Below are 15,208 nucleotides of genomic sequence, written 5' to 3'. Positions count from 1 at the left end.
CCTCAGAGCATCACTGTTTTGGCAGCTCTCCCATACTATGCAGGCATTCTTTTTTTTCTAAGCATGACCTTTTAAGCAGCCTTAAACCTCAGGTTTAAAACTGATGTTTTGTTCTATGTGCAGATGAGAAACTCAACTCTCTCAATGGGTTTTTATTTGACATTTTTACTATAAATCCTTTCCCATGAATTCACTAACGGGGTAAAAGAAAAGTTTGAAAAATATTGCAGACCGAATCCAGAAAGGCAGGATTTCTGAATGTATTGGTTCAAGAAAAAAAGGTTTTTCTCCAACACAAACTGTTCCTTTGTCAAAAGGAAAATTATACTGTTGTGACGATGTATTAAATCATATTGAAATTTACTACAGTAATTCTTCACTTCAGGAGGCCTTCAAACTGACATATATTGAGTGGTGCTGAAACTCCCATGGTATGTGCTTAAAGGGCATCCCTCTAGAGCACAGAAGATAAGCTTTATTTTCATTTCTCTCATACTTACAGCTAGACGAAGAGCCCAAGCCAGTGCTTGGCCTGTCACAGGCACAATTCTCTATTGCATTATGGGACATTTAGTCCAATTTTTTGGAAATCTAAATGTGTGCTAAAAGTAATTATGTAATGTTCATGATTTCTTCTGTGCACTAATGATTCTGAAGCAAGCACTAATACATTTAATAAAAAAATAAAACAAACTCAAAACAAGAGCTGCTGCTAAAAATATACATTCTCTTCCCAATAGTTATAAAAATATTTGTACTACATGACATAAAACCAAACATGTTATATTAGTAATGTACTTGTTTTATACAGTATAATGACTTCATACATAAGTTGATTTGCATCATTATGAGTAACATAATTGAGAAGGGAAGAAATTAGCCATAGTATGACAAAATACTTTTTAGAAATTGACTGATATTTCTGAGCTGAGTTTGGGGATGGGGGGGTTCATAGGCATAAAAACACACATACACACATTATCATATAAGTCATAGATTTACTCCAGTCACTGTTAAACAAGCCATTTCTTTTTATGTTGTTGTTGCTTCGATAGATGCCATTTTCATTTGCTGGAATCGACTGGCTCACTTTATATAATGTATATTTGAGATCCTTTTACGCTACGCATCCCGTGATCAACGAATGATGCACGAAAATGAAGGGGGTGGCTAACTCCGGTCCTTCACGTTCCATTGGCTCCCACTTTGTACTCAAAATCATACACTTCAAACCATGTTGCAGCAACAGTAAGGAAACAATACGCGTCTGCAATATGACTGGATATGACATATCTCAATAAACTGAGAACTGTACACAATCCCTGCCTGGCAGATACGAGTGCCAGCAGCCACTAAAGAGAGAGAAAAAAACAAAACAAAACAAAAAAACAGTATGGCGTGAGACTGAACGCCCTCGACTAGCTAGGAAAAATTTCAAAGGATCAATATTGGGTTTTTCTTCCTATGCATCGGGACGCAGGACATTTTCTAGGAAATGGGGACCTTCCTGGCCAGATAGGGACTGTTGGCATGTATGTAATTGACCGTGGAGACAGTTACTGTAGATTTCCCAGCAGAAGGCAAGGCCACTTAATGAACAATGAATTATCTACAGTTACCGACTGCTTCAGATGATATCAGTGCTATTATAAACAAATGTTTTTATGTATGAAGACATTTTCTAAATATGGGTTATATTTCTTTGACGTTTTAGTGCCATGATTTGGTGCCTGTCAATTTACAGTACTATTCACTATTTTCTATGCATATTTGTGTTATGCAATGACATTTTGACAGTATGTCTCTAAATACAGTAACTTTTAAGGTATAATTATTATATGTAATATGATTTATTACAATGCATTAAAAAATAGGTGTGTTATTGTGGCTGATATACCAACATATAATTATCATGAAGATGTTTTAAAATAAGAAAGTGACAGCTGTTTCAGGCCTCAATACACATGCAGTTTATTATTTGAGCCTATTACAAATAAATAAATAAATAAATCATTAAAATATTTAATTTGTTGATTAAGGACTGCCTAATTATGTATGTTTAATTAACCACAAGCTGTACAACTGTACAACGTGTAGCATACCTGTCTATCATTTATTAAATTGCAAAAAAAAAAAAAAAAAAAATACCTTCAGTGTTTGAGAATAAGTCTCTTGCTGGGTTTATTCCAATGTTGCTTATGAACTCTTTTGAGACGCAGAGATTCTGTTTGTTTCCTTTTAAGTCTGTCAACTGGACCCACACACATATGCACGGTGAGACAGATCAAGGATATGCATCTTGTTTCAGTGTTTCATTGAACCTTTCAAACACTTTAGGCTGCCTGCAGTGCCAGGCAGGCAAGAGAAGAGAAAGGGTATCGCTGCTGGCAAGCGCAGCTGTCTCTGGAAGGATCATTAGTAAAGCAGTTATGTGATTTTCTAGGAGGCATTTGCCAGGGAAAAGGGAATGGTTTCAGTTTCAATAGAGTTATAAGGCGTGACTGTGCACAAATTACCTTTAACGTACACAATGGTCCAATTGGAATCAGATTTCCATATCGGTCCTTTATGAGAAACCATTATTAGAATTATTTTCTGCTTCCACTCCTTTTTCTGAAAGGGTGCTGGATTGACAGTGATGCTATAGTCTGGAATCTAAAGTGATATATTTACAGAGTAGCTTGGATGACAAGTATTGAAATTGCTGTGATGTTCATTCATGATTTTTAGATTTATCAGGGAATCAGCATAGATTGTAAAATAACTGAAATTGTAAATGAATCTCAAATTGTGATTGTTAATGCTCAGGACTTAAATGGTTGCATAATAGTTATTGTTAAACTAATAACGTTATACAGTATATTACATATTGTATATTAAACTCAGACTCGGAAAAGGCACGGACTCAAGCCGGGAGTCCATTTAGCAATTCTGAGTAAGCTAAAACTATACCAATAGTACAATCTCAGCTGAAACACCGGGTGCCATTACTTAACTAGCACCTCACTGCCAGGGAGCACCCTCTGTAATGCAATATAAACCTGGGACATGACCCTACATTTGATTGAAGTGCCAGAAAGCATACTCAGCATCAATTGCCAACCCCCTGATGATTTGATTACAGAATATTAGATGATACTATACTTCCTCTCTTCTACAGAACTGGTGGGTTTATATTACCAAACAGTGGATGTATACAGTACATATATTGCTTAAAGAATAACTAGCGGGGTTCTGAAAAATATAGCGTTACACGTCCTCACGTGTTGCTACAACTGTTTAAGTAACGTACCTGCAAATTTTATTTTCATTGTTTACATCCTGACAATGTTTTACACTTATAACTGTTTCAAAGCTCTTTTCAAAATGTCCGCTCTAGTGCACTGATAGTGTAAGGATTATTGCCCACATTGTCAAACAGGTAACACAACAATAACGATTCAATGATTATTGCTCTTCCTGCAGTGATTTAGAGGACAGATCTCAAACCCCAGTGCACTAGAGCAGACATTTTGAAAAGAGCTTTAAAACAGACTTTAAAGTTAAAAAGTGTAATAACTTGTCAGGATGTTAACAATGAAAATAAAAATTACAGGTACATTATTTAAACAGCTGTAGCAACATGTGGGGACGTATAATGCTATATTTTTCACAACCCTGCTACTTCCTCTTTAATAGCATTTGCAGTCTCATAGCCTAAGCTGTCATTTATCACAAGCAAGGTGACATTTTTCTAATAGCATTCAATATTATTTCTTTCACCACGGTATCCAATCCTATCATGTGCTTCTTCCATCTTGCCTGCAGATCATTAACTTAGTTCAGGATGAAATGGTACTGATCTTTGGGCCTAAAACATGTTTCCTGTTTTTACAGCCTCTCAGTTTCCCTGTATAAAAGCCAGCTAGTGATTTTTTTAAAGCTGCCATTTAGATGCTGATGGTTTTCTTACCAAGATCTTTGATTTATGATGCTATAGGCTACCTCTTGAAAATATTGCTCTCAAATATCAACAGTTTTAAATGATTTGAGTAGTACATTGTACTTTTTAAAGTGTAATTTCTCCCAAGCATCCCATAAGTGTAGTAATTGGCAATACAAAATATACAGCACCCAACTAAAGCATACAGTTAGTTATCTACGCTCAGAAATTCCTTGTTGACAAAATGTACCAGTAAACATACCAATATTATTAAAGCAAACCTCTAAATAACTCAGAAATACTGATAGAATAGGCTTTTGTGAATGGGACCCAAATTAAATAGGTTTATTCAGCTAGACCTGCTACACATTGGATGTGTTTGTTTTGGGACTGTTCACAGAGTATAAAGCCTTATTTTCACAATTCTTTAATTAACTCCTACTGTATAAAAGGAGAAAAAAAATGAAATGTGTTAATGTTACAAAATGAGATACAAAACACCTTGATAGTGCTGAAGAGAACTTGAAATATATAACATTTGTTTGGTTTTATTTTAAGTAAAAATGATCCAGCTGATTAATGCCACAGTGCTCACTGCCAGTAAACGCAACATTACGATTTAATTGCCCTGGTCCGACGAAGAACAAAGTTACATCCCACCAAGTTCCAAACAACTATAAGCCAACAGCTAAGACACTTCAAAAGCACAGATTTAACATGCAAAAATGGCATTCTGCCTAATATAATTGCACATCATCTCTTCTAATGACACTGTTACTAGACGAGGGCAATTTGCCACAATTTTGTATTAATGTCCCCATGGCTAACAGAATCAAGCGTGTTCAGATATTATAGTAATTGCAGATATGCCCTAATGAATAGTCAGTGATTGATTTGCGTGATGACAACACAATTGCTCAGAGGATGTGTCCTAAATAGAAGACTTGTTGAACAAACAAAACTGGGCCAGGAATGCTGATAGAGAGTGAGAGGGCAGCTGGATGGGGTTTATTTCACAACAGATTATTGGAATTTCGAAACAGTTTTGAAGAAACATTCCAGGCTGGGAGGAATTTGTATGATGTTTCCTTAGAAAGCACATGACCCTGTTTCAACTTCCACTTCCCTCCTCTTTCAGGGTTTACAGTATATTGAGCACTGCCAGGTAAACTTGTGCAGATATACAGCAGGCTGGTACTGCAATCTCTCACAGCTGCAAACAAACTTTATCCATTCTGCAGTGACTCCCCCTTTGAATCACTAAAATGGAATTTGACCTGTGCTGTAGAGAGGAAACTCGTCTTTTAGAAATGAAACCCAGCTCTCATTTTTTTTTATCTGTTGCATTTGCTGCTACATCTATTCACAGTCACGTGCATGGGTTTATTAGCCAGCTGACTTTATTACAGGCAAGAACCCAGTAAATGAGCGTTACCATTGCTGTTTTAATTTCTGCAGTCACATCACTCAGTAAGTTATGGTTTGACAAGCCCTGCTACGTTTCCAGAAGATAACTATTAAGTTCACTGTACAGGAAGTAACCCAGAATGTGATCGGTCATGTTTGTGTTGTAGCAGATGAGAGGAAACATCTTTGAATTGTACTTGGCATTGAGAATAGATTTTAGTATATATGCATGTGCATTGTTCTGTATATATCAGAGAAGTGAGATTCATCCGTTTCCTTCCAGTAGACTCTTGCTGAGAGAGTGTTATACAAATAACATCTACTTGTACTGTAAATGATAAAAATGATACAGCTGTTGCAAAGTTTTCACAAAGCCATTAATAAATACTGGAGCATAAACAAAAATGGGAATATCTGCCAGCTGGATTGTTATTAGTTTTTGAGGCACAGTCAATCTGCACAGGTTTTAGTGCATGAATTTCAATTCAGTGGTATAAATATAAAAAATGAAGGAATATTCCCCTAATAAGAACTTCAAAGAAAGTGAGTACCATTCACATTTTGTTACTAGGGCCCACCTGCAATCATATAGAAATGTCTGGCACCATGTATTATTAATTATGTATCAACAACTGAGCTTCAACCCTCAAATCCTTACTACTCCTACAGCTGCAGTAGGAGTTCAATTTTTAACACAACTCTGTTTATCCAAGATACCAAGGTAATCTTTTGTAGGATGGAAATAATTAAACTGTTTAAAGAAAGTTCTCGTTGGGTAAGTAATATAGTTTCATTTAAAATGTAATGTTTCTGATTGAAGATACTGCATCAGAGATTGCATAGACCTTGCCAGGTGAGACATCTGGTCATCTGGGTACAAAACGCTATAGAAATTGCCAAACATGCATCTTATGAGAGTGATGCAAATGTAACATGAAGAGTGACCTTAACCTGTGCTGTGGGATTAGAATATAAACACATTAAAATCATTAAGACAACCCTATAATTGTGCCTCTCAGTGCACGCTCCATTCCTTGTAATCAAGTTCTCCCATTTTAATGAACTGAAGTTATGAAATTACCATTTCCCAACGCACTCCTTAAGTAAGTTAGCTTTCTTGTCAGAAAGTTCCCCAGTTCCACTAGACCTATTTACGCACCAGACAGTAGAAACAGCAGTCAGGTCATAATCCCATTCCAGTCCATTTCAGCAACACTCATTTTATCTCCATGCAACATTACACTTTGAAGGAGACTCTCATAACGGCCCAAATTACTTGCATAAATGTATAATTGTTATCTGAATTATTTCAGCGTGAAAGCAGCGTCCATTTGATGCCTGAAAATGTCTACTGAAATCAGTCCTCTAGAGCAATCTTATCCGGCCCTCCATGGAAATGAGTTTCAGGGTGAACATTCAGATCCAGAACAAAAGAAATTGTGCAAAGAATTAAAAAAAAAAAAAAAGAAAAACCTGGCTAGGTAATTGCTAATTTTCCTTACCCCCAGGGTATGTGCATTTTCCCTCGCTCCTGCTGTCTCACTTGCACTCTGTTTTATTGAAGTAAACCTCCTCAATGAATCCCTAAAGGACTCAAAACAAGGTCAAGCAAGATCAGTTAAGAAACAGGTAGCAAATCCACAGCACAAGTGTTTTTTTATGTTTTAACCTTGGAAAGGGAGTCACAAAGCTCTGGGATTGATTGGGGACCAGGCTTCCATCACTATGGCTTGCTGAAATATCCAGATGCTCTCTGGCACCACTCTGTCAGCTGGGTGCTGGGCGAGAGCTTACAGTGGTGTGGGTATTTATATATTTTTTACCTTGTGCCTGCAGCATAGACATGTCATTAAAGTGGCAGCTCTCAAGAAGAGAAAGAAAGAGACTGGCCACTGGGAACATAGAAGATGAGGCATATAATATCTTATTGCATAAAATGAACTAGCGTTCAAAAACTCCTCAAGGGTAAAGTACATGTCACAGGTCAATCTGCTGTTACTGAAATTACATGATGCTGGACTGCAGGATTTGAAAATCTTGACGAAGACCTTTTTGACTTTGTAATGTAAGGACTAGATAAACACACAGGCATGACATATAGTAGTTAAAGTAATAGTAACTCATAAGACAAAGAAGGAGTATCTTTTCAAATTAAAGAGTAAGTAGCGGGGTTTAGAAAAATATAGCATTATAAGTCCCAACATGTTGCTACAACTGTTTAAACATACCCTTTATTCATTGTTAACATCCTGACAACTTTTTACACGTATAACTTTAAAGTCTGTTGCAAAGCTCTTTTTCAAAATGTCCGCTCTAGTGCATTGGGGTTTGAGATATGTTCTATAAATCACATAAACAACAAGTGCTCTGCTTTTTTTGTTCCGTACCACATCATGGATCGTTATTGCTGTGTTACCTATTTAACAATGTGGGCAATAATCCTTACACTATCAGCGCACTAGAGCGGACATTTTAAAAAGAGCTTTGAAACAGACTTTAAGTGTAAAACGCTGTCAGGATGTTAACAATGAAAAGAAAAATTACAGGTACATTATTTAAACAGTTGTAGCAACACATGGGGATGTATACTTTATATTATTAGGAGCCCCGCTACTTACTCTTTAAGAAGTATTACAATCTAGATGAACACCCAAAAAATCATTCCACACAAACATCAGTCGAGCTGTAACATAGGTACTAGTCAATTAGGCACCGTGGCAACTGTGAAGGTGCATAATAAAAACAAAAACACTTGACAGGTTCTTAAGTGCCAGTCCACATGGAGCATTTAATGTGGATTTCTGTCACTGTATTATGTAACCAGCAAATCAGGGGGAGATGTTGTTTGCTGAACATTACTGATATTCTAATGCAGAGAAAATGACATGAACAGTAAACAATACCCTTAGGCAATTGAAGCACCTTTTTAATACTGGTGCTTTCATTAAAAACAGACTCATGAGAGCTTTATTGCATTAGCATATTTTGAATTATTCAGGTTGTAAGCAAGTGGAATTCTTTATTAAAAGCCAGCATTCTAAAACAATCAGCAGGGATATTTATACATTCTGGGTTTATTTCTTATATGTTTAGAACAATCTTGTTTTTCAAAGCTTTATAATGAATACAATAAAATATTTATTTTATTTTATTAACAACAAAACTTCATGTATAATTTCTCTCACATGGCTTAAAAGTTTATTTTGGAGAACTGCTGTTGCAGAAAGTGAGAAGAGGCACAAATTACCATGACAACATGCAGACATGTGAAATATTGTAGGCCTAAAAAGCCAAGGAAGGCCAACAAGAATGAAATTACCATGGCAGGAAAAGTCAGAACAAAACATAAACATTACAGAAAATAAAGTACTGGAGACCAACCCCAGCTCACACGCTCACACACAAACCCATTATAATTGTTACCGGTGAAAGCTGTAGATCAGACTGTACTGTACTGTACTGTATTATTATTATTATTATTATTTATTTCTTAGCAGACGCACTTATCCAGGGCGACTTACAATCGTAAGCAAATACATTTCAAGTGTATCTACTGTAGGGTCTTAAATCCAGTTGCCTGCTGAGCTGCTACTAGATCTGTGGTAGAAACACATTTTTATGGAAAGAATCAAATCTGCTGTAAACCACCTAGTTGGTACTTTATTTGATTACATACTTGCAGCCGCAGCACAGTGGATACTGTAGCATAAGACATAACAAAACTGCTAATAGGGCAGAAATACGAAAGACTCGAATATAGTTGTGCAGAGTGGTTTATGTTACCTCTGTAGCTCCCGGGAATATAATATGTGAATAAAATGAATTGAAAATAGAAATATCAGGGAGGGACGGGGACAGGGATGGGGACGGGGATGGAGGACGGGTGGAGGGGGACTTTTTCAACTAGTGACAGCAAGTAGCTACAACAGACAGAGAGACCTAGAATACAATGTAATGCACACTTGTGCATACATGCTTAAAACCAAAAGGAGCTTTAACAGACTCCTTTCCTAAGGTAAATGTAGGCAGTCCAAGATTAGCGTAAATTAAATTAAATATAACATTAGGTTCAAATGAAAACAATAACACCTCCAAAGGGAAGTGATCAATTTTATACAAAATATCAGACTCTTCTGTTCCAAAAGGACCACTCAGAAATGGGAGTTTTTAAATGAACACCCTAGCCTCCAGCAACATTTAAGTTACTGCTTGTGAAAATGAGAACTGTTCATTTTTATAAAGCTAATTTAATAAAATCTCAATTTTATCAAGGATCACACAGCTCAATTTTAAAGGATGTGAAGATGAACAATTAATTAAACTTTACCTTGAATTCAGCACTGTGCTATTTACTATGCTTGTACTGCATTCAAGATAAGAGTTACTAAATTAATGGATTTGGCTTTATGTCTTTTAAAATGGCACCGAAGAAGTGTGTTTGGGTGAATGTCACTACAGTACAGCATACCTTGAAAGCAGAATTGTTTTGTTTTTGGCACAGAAAAACTTTTTCCAATTCAAATTACATAATACAGCTAGTTGGGACAGAGTGAGCCCCTTACCAGCCACTCACTAAGCAGGGCAATTGCTCCCTAATAAGTGAAAAACCCTCATTTCGGAAAGCAAGAAAACTGTGAATTCTGCAGAGATAACAAACTAAGGGGCATCGACAGCCTGTGAGAAGCTCATGTCGTATTCATTTCACAGAGTTTTATATAATGATATATCATTAAGGTTCCAAATGGCTTCGGCACTGTCTCCCCATTGGGGAAATGGCAGGGCAGTGTTACATTCAGCTTCATAATCCCGGATATGTTTCCCTGTCAATCAGTAAGGGAAGACAGGAGTAGTCAGCAGGAAAGATGATGAGTTATAGGCTGCAGCTGCCATTTGATGGGGCTGGGCAGAGCACCCCAGCTGTGCCATCGGATGCCAGACCTGGTGAGAGGAAGTGCCTAAAAAGTCTTTTACCCTGCGGAAGGGAGTCAAGCTGTATTATTATTTATTCCTTAGCAGACACCCTTATCCAGGGCGACTTACAATCGTTACAAGATATCACATTATTTTTACATACAATTACCCATTTATACAGTTGGGTCTTTACTGGAGCAATCTAGGTATAGTACCTTGCTCAAGGGTACAGCAGCAGTGTCCCCACCGGGGATTGAACCCACAGCCCCCCGGTAAAGAGTCCAGAGCCCAGAACCCCTAACCACTACTCCACACTGCTGCCCCCTGTAAACAGGAAGTAAACCGGAATCGAAAAACTGTATCCCAACTGCAAATGAGATATTTGCATTATAATACCTTTTAGCACCCTATTGTGAACTACAGATACAAGCAAGTTAGGCAGAAAAAGAAGAGCATCTATATTTCAACAATGGGATACCTAACTAAGGGTTTGATAAAAGGTAAAGAGACATTGAAAACACTTTTACGATACATGTACAGTACTGTAAGGTCATCCGAGGTCATTTTTCATTTTAAATCTTCACTCGCCCATATATTATATTACTTGGCAGCCCTTATTTCTAATTATTGATATATGCCTAAGTTCCATGGTTATCTTTTTCGACAACTCACTTAATTTTCTTTTATTGCTTGTAATTTTATGTAATGTTCCATCTACTTGATCAATTGATGTTAAAAGTCACTTTTTCTCTGTGAGAAACATGACTAGATTTTCAAGAATAATTTCCCCCTACTTGTACCTGCAGTAACAATGAATTATGGTAATGTGTACATCTGTTGATTATTTGTTGGCAGTTGAAAGACACGGGTCGTGTAAAGTCGTGTATTATTTTAACAAAGAAAGCTGACAGAAATTAAATATTACACTTTTTTAAAAGAGTACAGGAATTAGCTTCAGATTACATCTCTATTATGTACGCAACCAGTCAGTGTCAGTTCTTCCAATGATTTAAATACTGGGTCAGTTCTTGTCAAATACAGGTTTTTTTTCATAATAAGTCTATTTAAAGAGAAAGTAGCGGGGTTCCGAAAAATATAACATTATACATCCCATCGTGTTGCTACAACTATTTAAATAATGTACTTGTAATTTTTCTTTTCGTTGTTAACATCCTGATTACTTTTTACACTTATAACTTTAAACTCTGTTTCAAAGCTCTTTTCCAAATGGCTGCTCTAGAGATGTTTCTTAAACAGTTGTAGCAACACGTAGGGATGTATAACGCTGTATTTTTCAGAACCCCAATACTTTTTAAGGTGCTTTGACCTGAGTTCAGAAGATTCTTTTTCAGTCAAAATTTCCATGCACACAGAAGTAAAACAGGTGATGGTGCTGAAGTTTACTATCATAAAGCATTCATTTAAGCTTTGTTACTGCTGTCTGTGGCTGTCAAATATAACTAAAGGTGCAGCTTCTAAACTCTGGGTAAAGCACCTTAACACAGACACATACACACACCCAAATAAATAACACAATATTCGACTGATTTCAATAAGTAGTACTCAATGATTCAAAACATCATAACAAGGTAAGTGGGCAGTATAAAAAGCATGTGCTCACGTCTTAACCGTTTAGTGCCCAAGGGGTCACGACCTTACCCAAACATCTTTGAATCAGCTGCTGTTGAGCTGGGCTGTGACATCTTTGTGGCAGCTTCACTATGAATCACTCTGAGCACATCCCTAAAATGACTGTAATTGCATTCAACAAGACAGCTACCATGAAGCTATCAATCACCCGGAGACACATGAAATGGGATCTACGGAAGACATGGCTGTATTCAATGACCTATTCACATAACCTTACCTCATTGATTTCAAAAGGGTTGCTTTTCCTTCACCTTTAGTCAACTGTTTTCTACATTCATGGTTTCAAATTTAATGCGTTTGCTGTTTTTGTGAATCCTTTATACTCTCAAGTTCAACGTGATCAACCAGCTTGCAGTTTTCAGTGCTACATCTGAAGTGAAAATGTTGCTGATGTTTAAATGGTATCAGTGTGAAACGTATTAGGTATGTGTCAGAACTTATTAAGCATGTGGAATTCATGTGGAATTTAGGCTCACTTCCAATTATGCGGTATCATGCTGAGGCACACATTGTAACGTATTACCAACATTCAGAGGATAAAAATAATTTAAAAGTTAGCTGCCTTACTTATATTTTAAACCCATTTCCTACAAAGGGAGTGTAGAAATTAGATATGACCCTGGGACGTCAGGGATACACAGGGAAACGTCCTAATAAATTTGGTCTTACTGTCTTTAGAACAGCGGGCTTCTGTGTTAAACAAGGGTGAGTTTAGCTATTCTACACAAGGTCTTCTTTTTTGCATACTGAAGGCTTTCCTGAGGACAGTGAGTTATCTGAATAATAGGGAGGCTCCAGCCTTTTGCTGTTGTTACCATGAGCTTTGAGGCGTCCCTCTCCAGCTGCCTTTGGGGTTAAAGACTCCTTGACTCTGCAGGGGCCAAAAGATAATGATCCATAACTGGGAAATTGCCATCGAATAATTTGAGACCACCGCTAGGCAGGAATGCATTGTAATCAAAATGAAAAAGACTTTCTTGCTGTGAAAGATCGTCACTGTAACTGTATTACAGGTGAAATTCTGAAGTTCAGCTATTTGATGATCTATAATGTTTTAAAGTGAGAACAGTAGGTAAATGGAGCCTTTCAAAGTGATAGCAAATAGAGCCTGGTTAAACTGATGCCTTCTGTGCAATGTAGTCTCGTGTTCATAGATGTGTCAGTGTTTTGCTTGTATAAGCTATTGCCCTGTTAGTATCCCCCTGTTTTCAGGGACAGTTTTAAATCAGGGCCAAAGTAAGTTTTTAACATGCACAAAAGGTATAACTAATTAAAAAATGATTTATTTCAGGAATAATTATTTCAGCTGAAGAAGGGCTTTTATCTGAAACTCACTAAAATAAATATTTTTTTAAATCATAATCCTTTTGTGTACATAAAAAATAAAAAGCTGGGAATGAAATCCAGGCTGTATCATGCAACCATGTGAGATGGCTTACCACATCTGAAAGACAAGGCCAAACTTTAATCATAGTTTCTGCAGGATCCCCCAGCTTTAACCTTTTCAGTGCCAAACTTTTCAGACTGGTGAAAAAAATATAGGTTTCTAAGAAATACATGTTACACTGCTATAAAGATAATAGTTACACTATATTTTATAAATATTTTTAAGTGAAGAAAAGGTTTAACATACTTGAATCAATGTCTTCTTCAAATGTGCTACTGTCCAACCAACATTACTTAAGGGTTAGGGATGTCCAACAAGATAATAATAATAATAATAATAATAATAATAATAATAATAATAATAATAATAATAATAATAATAATAATAATAATTTACACAACCAGAAAAAAAAGTACTGCAGTAGCTGTGATTCCCGATTTGTTTGCCACAGACATTTTATTTTTAACTATACCAGTCAAGTTGATGTTTCTTGTCATGGGCACACGGCACAGTAAAATGACAAGGAGCGCTTAGGAGGTTAAAAAAAGATTCAGCAGAAGAGCCTGAAGATCCACGGGCATTTTGGGTTAGTCTTGCTGGATTGAGGACCACAAACTCCCTGAAGATATGAACAGCCCAGAGTCATACGTCACCCATCTCATTTAAAACAGCTCAACGGCTGCATGCAACAATGATCTTAATGCAAGCTGTTGGCGAGGTTGTGACTGATAACATTTCAAATGACATGTAAGTAACCTATTGAAATGAGGTGATTTATTTAGGGGCCCTGAAACTGTAATTAAAGAGAACCTTTGGGCAGTGGCAGCAGAAAAAGAAATGTCTTCACACGTCGGCCTCTACTGCTGTGAGCCCCTTCTGAAGTTTCATCGTTCCCACTTTTTCACTTTATTGCCCTTTAGGGTATTTCCGCTTGACCCACTTACAGCTGGTGTTGGCAACCACTTAATTGCAACAGACAATTATTTAATTGTTCATACAGTTTTTATTTTATTTAGCATGTATTTTCATTTCGTTCCTGCTTAATCATTAAGGGCTCTATTTTAATTATCTAAACAGTTGGGGATCCAAAAGCCTCCTAAAACCTGCTTATTTTGTGGACATTATTTCACTGTATTTTTATTTTTTTTAATTTTTTTTTGTATGTTATTAAGTCAATAAATCAGCCCTGGGAAGAAACAGGATTAATATGTGGTTAACAAGGTATGGTATTAAAATCCGCAATTGTTTAAATCGTAAAAAAAATTATTCCCCTAAAATAGCTTGATTTCTATTATAATATCCTATATTATAATCAATACACACGCATAAGCTGACGTTTTCATTAAAACATTAACAGTATCAGAGCCGTGTGTCATAACTGCTAAAATGCAGTTTAGTGCAAAGTTAATAAGGTTTTGAAATCAGAAATGACTTCTCTGTAGTAGTAAGCTGTCTAATACCTTGTTCCCACTACCCAGACAACGTGTGATCATGATATTCTGAAAACGTGAGTGTGAATAAAGTGAATGACAATCACATGACCAACACATATCGATCACACACCATTTAAGCAGTGTGAGTAGAGTATAATAGTGTAACAGACACGATATTGAAATCTGATTCTGTATGTAGTCAATGAAGTTGAATTACTACTAGTTACTGTTTATTTGTTCAGCACATCCTATATATTATGAGTTTGTAGTGGAAGGGCTTATGGCCTTTAATGGTTTTGCAACAATTTGTAACAGGTGTATACGATTGTGTTGTCTGTCCTAATTACATCTAATGAGCTGGCTTGGAGACTCAGAGACCTGCAATTTGGAACACTACCTTAAATGATTCCTTTTAGCAAACAGGTTCACAAGCCCAGCACTTTCGCTTATGTGTATCTGATCTTGGCATTGGCTCTGTGGAGTTTCTTGCTGTCTGTT

This window comes from Acipenser ruthenus, chromosome 26 (assembly GCF_902713425.1).
Source record: "Acipenser ruthenus chromosome 26, fAciRut3.2 maternal haplotype, whole genome shotgun sequence".
Taxonomy (NCBI): Eukaryota; Metazoa; Chordata; class Actinopteri; order Acipenseriformes; family Acipenseridae; genus Acipenser; species Acipenser ruthenus.
Note: the sequence above shows the minus strand (reverse complement) of the source record.